This window comes from Staurois parvus, unplaced genomic scaffold (assembly GCF_062004578.1).
Source record: "Staurois parvus isolate SC_StPar_1 unplaced genomic scaffold, SC_StPar_1.0 ptg000575l, whole genome shotgun sequence".
Classification (NCBI taxonomy): Eukaryota; Metazoa; Chordata; class Amphibia; order Anura; family Ranidae; genus Staurois; species Staurois parvus.
Window position 1 is genome coordinate 4,600,446 of NW_028318371.1, and position 7,649 is coordinate 4,608,094.

At 43.5% G+C, this 7,649-nt stretch overlaps 1 pseudogene; it reads left to right on the forward strand.

Moving 5' to 3' along the window:
• The first annotated feature begins 4,584 nt into the window (after positions 1-4,584).
• LOC149450364 (forkhead activin signal transducer 3-like) lies at positions 4,585-7,361 on the forward strand (annotated as a pseudogene).
• Positions 7,362-7,649: the final 288 nt, after the last annotated feature.

Consider the following 7,649-nt stretch of genomic DNA (forward strand, 5'->3'; position numbering starts at 1 on the left):
CAGTAAAGCCAATAAGCCTGACACTTTTCTTGCTCTCTCTCTCCGTAAACTAGACCACACCGTTAAGCCCATAAGGTTGCGGACCTCATCGGCAAATTTCGCCAGCGACCCGGAACGGATTCTATGAATTTTCCACAAACACCTCTCGAGTCTCTACTCTGCCTCCGCTCCCCTTGACTCTTCCCAGGCCGATGCCCTTTTTGGTTCCCTTCCTTTTCCAAAATTGGCTGGTGAGCATCTTGCTACGCTAGAGCGACCCATCACCACAGTCGAAGTCACAAACGCTATAAATTTCTTGAAGCCCCGCAAACGCCCAGGACCTGACGGCTTTTCCGCCACGTACTATAAAAAGTTTGCCCCCATTCTCACGCCTGTCATGACGAACGCCTTTAATGCCATACTCTCGAATCATATCTTTAACCCAGATACTGTGCAAGCCAACATCTCCATGATACCGAAGCCAAACTCTGATGACACGCAATGGTCTAATTACAGACCAATTTCCCTCCTTAACGTAGATGTTAAACTGTTAGCCAAAATCCTATCAACTCGCCTCAACGCATGTATTGGTTCCCTAATCCACAACGATCAGGTTGGCTTCATACCAACTAGGCAAGCAGGAGACAACGTTTCGACGTGCATCCCTATTAGCACATTTAGCTAAATCCCGCAATATTCCCACATGCTTTTTGTCCTTAGACATTCGGAAGGCGTTTGACACAGTCTCATGGTCATACTTACACTACATCCTGTGCCGTTGGGGCTTTGGCCCACATTTCTTAACCTGGATATTTTCTCTCTACCAGGGCCCCTCGGCCAGAATTAAATATCTAGGACATCGGTCCGCCCATTTCCCGAATTTATGTGGCACCAGGCAAGGTTGTCCCCTTTCCCCCTTGCTTTTTGCACTAGCCATAGAACCACTGGCATTATTGATTAGAACCGATCCTGATATCCGAGGGCTTGAGATAGGAGGCACCTCACATAAACTGTGCTTGTTTGCTGATGACGTCCTACTTTTTCTCACTTCTCCCTTAACATCTACGCCTACTCTACTTCATCTTCTTGATAGGTTTGGCGTGCTCTCTGGCCTTCAAATTAACCCCCAGAAATCATGGGCGCTTAATATCTCGCTACCACCTAACGAACTTACCCACCTCAAACAGATCTTGCCATTCTCATGGTCGCAAGACTCCGTCCCCTTTTTGGGTATAAAATTCACCCCACATATCTCAGGTCTCTATAACGCTAACTACATCCCTATGCTGGCTCATCTAACGGCACTTATGACTAAATGGTCCTCCCTTCCTCTAGCTTGGCTGGGCAGAATAGCGGTCATGAAGATGTCGATCCTTCTCAAAATCCTTTATCTTTTCAGAGTTCCCCCTATCTCTGTACCTACTCATTACCTGCGAGTTCTGCAGTGCCGTATTTCTTCCTACGTTTGGGGCAAAGTCCGCCCCCGTGTCCCCCGCAGTACTCTATACCGATCTAAACTGGCGGTCTGGGTCTCCCTGAGATCAGCAAATACTACCAAGCGGCGCATATGGCACAACTACCAAAATATCACGCTACCTACGAAATCCCGCAGTGGGTCATTCTCGAATCCATCGAGTGCGACCCCTTTTCTATAGCAAACCTTCTTTGGTTGAGACGCATTGACTGCCGCACAATTGAGAATCCCATTACTATGCATTTTTTGGGACAAACTGAAATCTCGTTACCTCCTACAATCTCCCCATAACCCCCTCCTTTCCTATCTTCGTAATCCAGCCTTCCCCCCGGCCTGGTCCGCACATCTTTGCTCAATGGGCAACGGCTGGTCTCACCCAGACCTGTCATTTTGTACTCAGGAATCAATTTAAATCTTTTACCTCACTATGTGAGTCTCATAACCTCCCCACCTCTGAATTATTTAGATATCTGCAGTTGAAACATTTCTTTGCTCCGTACACATTGGCTGCCAACCCAATTTCCTCACTGTCTCCTTTTGAGCGAGCATGTCACCGAGACCCTCATAGACGAGGTCTCATATCCTATCTATACTCCCTTTTTACAACCCCATCCGTTTCTCCATTACCCTCATATACCGATAAATGGGAAGCTGATTTAGGCCGGCAAATCGACCCGTCAGATTGGGACCTCATTTGGAACAATACCAAGGAGTCCTCGCAAAATGTTGTGGCCCTGGAGACCAATTACAAAGTCCTGACCCGCTGGTATCTTGTCCCAACCAGAATTGCAAAATTTACCCCTGATTATCCCCCAGTTTGTTTCAGAGGCTGCGCAGACCTAGGAACATTTTTTCATATTTGGTGGGATTGCCCAATCGTCCGAACTTTTTGGGTGGAGGTATTCAGAACACTGTCTGCACTCAGCGCCACAACCCTCCAATCAAGTCCTCTAGTCGCGCTTCTCAATCACCGGCCACCAGGCATCACAAAAGCAAATTTTAAGCTTATTCTACAAGTCACCATTGCGGCCAAACAGGTTATCGCTAAAGCATGGAAATCACCCTTACTGAATAGGACTGCAGTCATGACTAGGGTCACTAAGGCGATGATCCACGCAAAAATTGAAGCCACTATCCTGGATTCCATCCCCAAGTTTAAAAGGATTTGGAACCCATGGGTGGAGCCTTTCCTCCCACCCAACTTTGACGAGTCCCTTCTCAACCCATAATCTATGTTTTCTGCTTTACCGGAACCGTCCTTTGTTGATACTGCGGTTATTTGGCTATTTTCAGTATCTCCTTCCTTGGTGCCGTACATCCTATCCCTCCCTTCCTCTCCCCCTCCTCCTTTCCTTCATGTTAGGCTCTATTTGATATTTGTTGTTCACTCTTGTTAGTGCTGCCTGACTAGTATAAATGGGAACCTTTCCTGTTCATTTACTGTACATCTCCAATATCCCATTTGTTTACTTATAACTTATGTTGTTGTACTTTAAAACAATAAAATATTTGAACAAGAAAAGTCCATCCAGTTCAGCCATTAAAAAAAAAACAAAAAAAAACAAAACAAAAACTATGTAGTCATAGTTACCCATTCAGGGTTAATTTGGTTATTAGTAATGCACCTCCCATGTTTAAAAGTCTACAATATTATAAAATAATAAATCAAGCAAACAGAAAACAATTGCAAATGTGTGTAAACAGGCCAATTCTAATTTAATGAATGTACTCCCTAAATTAAAAGATCCTCCAAGAAAGTTACCTTTCCAAGTTTAATAAATAAAAGTAATTACCAAATGCAATGTGCCTGTAAATGTGAAATGGATAGTTAAAATGATTTAAAAAATATAAAACAGTTTAATTCAGGGTTGAAATATTTAACAGAGTTTGATGGATAAAAAGTAGCTTTAAAATAAAGTCAACTTTAAGATTAGGTATGTATGCCAAAAAAAGTCATTCTAAGCTTGGTAACTTTTAAAAATCTAAAGTTAAAACAAATATATAAATATATTTTAATTGGTAACCAATCTAAATTATTCAAGGGATATACAAAATCTGAAACACTATATCCACAAGTATGCACACCATATACAAGGTGAACTAGGTATATGCAAATAATATACATGGCAGCAGCAAAGGATATACACACCAGCAGCAAATAGTCTACACAACATATACATAACAATCATACCACACCACAGCCCTGAAATTTCTATAACCTCCACTGAATGGAGGGATGGGGACCCTCTACAGTAAGCTAGGTGTTACCCTATGGACATTTACATCATAAAACCAGGGTGGGGGTCCTAGCCTTATGTATATCTGGCAACCCCCAGACTTCCAACACACTTGACAAAACATTGAATTATCCACATCATCCCTGGAATCGCCTCAACATGCCTGTCTCTGACCCCAACAACTTGGACAGAAACCTGCCCGACATCGAGAACTGCCCTGGAGAGGCCAGTGGAGACCCCAAAGCCCCTGACTCAAATGACCAGCACAGCAAGAAGAGCAAAAAGAAGAATTATCAAAGATACGCCAAACCACCATACTCCTACATGGCCATGATTGCCATGGTCATCCAGAGCGCCCCCGGGAGGAAGCTCAAACTTTCCCAGGTAACTAACCCCCCATTATGAGTCTTCTTTCCTGCAGCTAGGGTCAGGGGAAGGGGGTGACATTGAGACCAGCTCAGAATAAGGACCAGTCAGAGGGAAAGTCTTTATTTTCAGAAGAAAAAAGTTTAAGGAGAAAATTAATCTCTGGTAGACTTATGAAGGCTGAAAAAAACATACCAATATGTAGTAAAAATAGAAGTAGGGTGAATTTTCTGTTTTTATTACTGATGGGCTTTGAAGGAAACATTTCTGGACAAAAAACATGGAGGCTTTCAACATCAAACCTCTTCAGAAAATTGCTAGTTTCCCGCTAAAATCAATACAAGCATGTACAAAGAGTTCTGTCTTTTCCATGACTTCAATTGCTATATGCCCAGTTTAGGAAGTATTGTATGATAGATGGGCTCCTGGCATATTCAGAAGGTCTGCAGAGGTGTCCTCCTAAGTATTTCAGTGCAGGTTTCCTGGTGAGGGTCAAAGTCACAAATGGAGCTAAGTATTACTTATATAATGTGATAGGTATTACGTATCTGGGTTTATGGTTATGCTCATTTGCTTATGACTATATTTTTTCCTTGCAGATCTTCCAAGAGCTCAGCAACATCTTCCCATTCTTTAAGGGGGATTATCAGGGCTGGAAGGACTCTGTCCGACACAACCTCTCCTCCAATGATTGCTTCAGAAAGGTAAGGACTTGGTGCTCCTGTGATGTGATGGTGGTGGTAGGCTCTTAAGGTTCTAATCCTGCAGAATAGTCCTTGTATTAAAATGTAAATGTGATAATATGAGAGTGTGCCAAGAGCCCTGTTGCCTCTCAACTTCCCACAGCCCCCCCCTCCCACCCCAAGACCCCCTGAGAGCTCTCCTGCCTCAATAGTGTTGACTTGCCAACCTCCAACTGTGTCCCCCAAGCTCCTAAGGTGAACCCCAGGCCCTGCAAAGCTCCCAGTCTCCTGGAGAGACCATCAACCCTCCCATCTACTCCCAACTCCCTCCAAAAGCCTCATCCCCTATAAGGGCATCAGATCTGCTCTAATCCCCTCCAGAACCCCCAGTCCCCCACAGTGACCTCCAGACCCAGCCAAAGCTTTCCAGCATTTTAATACATATTTTGTGTTCTGTAATATAATTGTGTGACTATAGACTTTGTTTCTACTGTTGGGTCATAGAACATTCTGGAAGAATTTATCAGGCCCTGATCTCAGTACGGTTGCAAACACTTTTTGTATGGTAGCTTGGAATATTTTCTGTATCCCGTACTCTGGATTTGTTCCATTTCTGTTGGGGGTCTGTCAATTGTCTATTTATAACTAATTGTATATTTATGGTTTGATGTATATTGGTAATTGTCTATTTATAGAGCTGTTGAGGAATTTTCTTTTTTTGGCCATATTTTTACAATTTGTGAAGACCTCCAAGCAGGAGGGGAACTTCATTTAAATTCTTCTTTTCATGTTCAAGTCTTTGTTTTTTTAAATTTCAAGGTTTTTTTTTTACACTAATGTTTTTATACATCGCTGGAACTTTCTGCTTTAAATGTTTGTGAAACTGAGAACGGCAGCGTTGTGAAATACTGTTAAAGGGAAAGTAACAATTTTTTCCTGCTCATTATAAATAATCTCGCAGAGATGTTTGGAGTCCCATGTGCTACAGACATTGTCCCAGGATGACACACCCAGTATGACCCAGTGAAGGCAGCTTCATTTCCAATGTCTTCAAATACAACTCAGATACCCAAAACAGAGCAACTATTGTATCTACTCCATGGGGGGGATTTACTAAAACTGGTGCACTCAGAATCTGGTGCAGCTGTGCATGGCAGTCAATCAGCTTCTTACCTCTGCTTGCTCAATTAGGCTTTGTCAGTAAAACCTGGAAGCTGATTGTTTTTTATGCAGAAGTGAACTTGATTTTGCACTCTCTAGCTTTAGTAAATAAACCCCGGTATGTGTAGATTTCCACTCTGCTTCATTACTCTACCTTGTGTTTTTACCCTCCCTCATCCTCCCATTACCCAACACTGATTCTACCTATTGCATCATTATATTCTTCATATGGCCACCCCAGGGCAGGCATTGTCTCCTCCACCCCAGGGCATTGCCATCACCTCTACTGCAGGTTTGACCCCCTTCCTTTCAGCACAGGGTATTGTCTCTCCGCCCCCCCCCCTTCCCGGCGCAGGGCATTGCTCTATCTTCCGGTGCAGGGAATTGCCCCTCCCGCAGCAACCTGTTTCTTACCTTTCTCCCGGAATTTGCAGATTGCCAGAAACATCACAGGAGGGGCAGAGATGACACTGCAATAGGTTGATTTTTGTATTTTGTATATTTGTGTATACTTAGATTTATATACAATTTTGATTAAAAAAATGAACTCCAGGTAAAATCTTAGCACACACCTGATAGGAGATCCTACCGTTTCCCACTCTATAGAAAGCAAACATTTTTAATTTTGTACATATATTATCCATGTAAAATATAGCCATTTATGATAATAGGGGCAGATCCGGGGAAATTATTTGTCTGTATTATAAATAGGCCGTAAGGATCGGTTCCCCTGACCCATAATAGATTTGTGTGAATTTGCTGTGCCGGCCTACGCCTCTAATGTCTTCTCACTCTTTGCAGGTCCTAAAAGATCCGCTAAAGCCGCAGGCTAAGGGCAACTACTGGACGGTGGATGTAAGCCAAATTTCTGAGGATGACATGAAGCTGCAGAATACGAGAGGCACCCGGCAAGAAGCCTACCCTCCTGACCTGGCTCCTTATATCCTGCATGGACAGCCCTACAGATCTGTAGACTTTTACCACCCCCATCTTTCAAATGAAAATACTATGGTCAGATCAGATGCAGAGGCTGGTCCCTCAGTACAAACCCAACCCCCAAATATAGATCCTGCAACATTCCCAAACATCTTATGGAACCTTCCAACGTCATATTCCCAATATGTACCCCCTAATGTTGTGGCCCCTCCCAGCATACACCCTCTCCTGCTTTACCCCAACTTCCCCTTTTCTTCTCAGTGCAACTACATACCTTCCCCATACTCAAGCTCCACCTATGCGGAGCGGAGGGATGTTTACACTCCCAGTCAGATGCCCCCAATGCCTCCCCCACCCACACCCTCTGAAGCCAGAATCTGCTCTTCAGATTTCCCTCCCATTAGAATGGCCTTTAACATCCCCGAGTATCCACAACATGGGGGCTACATGAATATACAAAATGTCTATGGCCAGCAATTTACTCAGGGTGGGGTGTACCCAGGGTACAGACCCAATGGTTACTGATTGGCCAGTTGATGAGACAAGGCTTGTCTTGGGCTAGTCACTTTTGCCTCAAGAACTAGCTGCACTTCAAGTCTTACCCAGTGATATTGGCACCCAACATGGCGCATGGCCCAGCGGAGGTGGCAGTCCAAAGGCATTAGTCAACAATGTATATATCAGTCATTTTCTGTCTTGTCTGTCTTTTTTTACTTCAAATAAATTTGAATTTGTTTTTTAATCTCAAGTGATATCAAATGTTTTTTTTTAAATAACAAACATGTCATACTTACCTTCTCTGTGCAGTGGTTT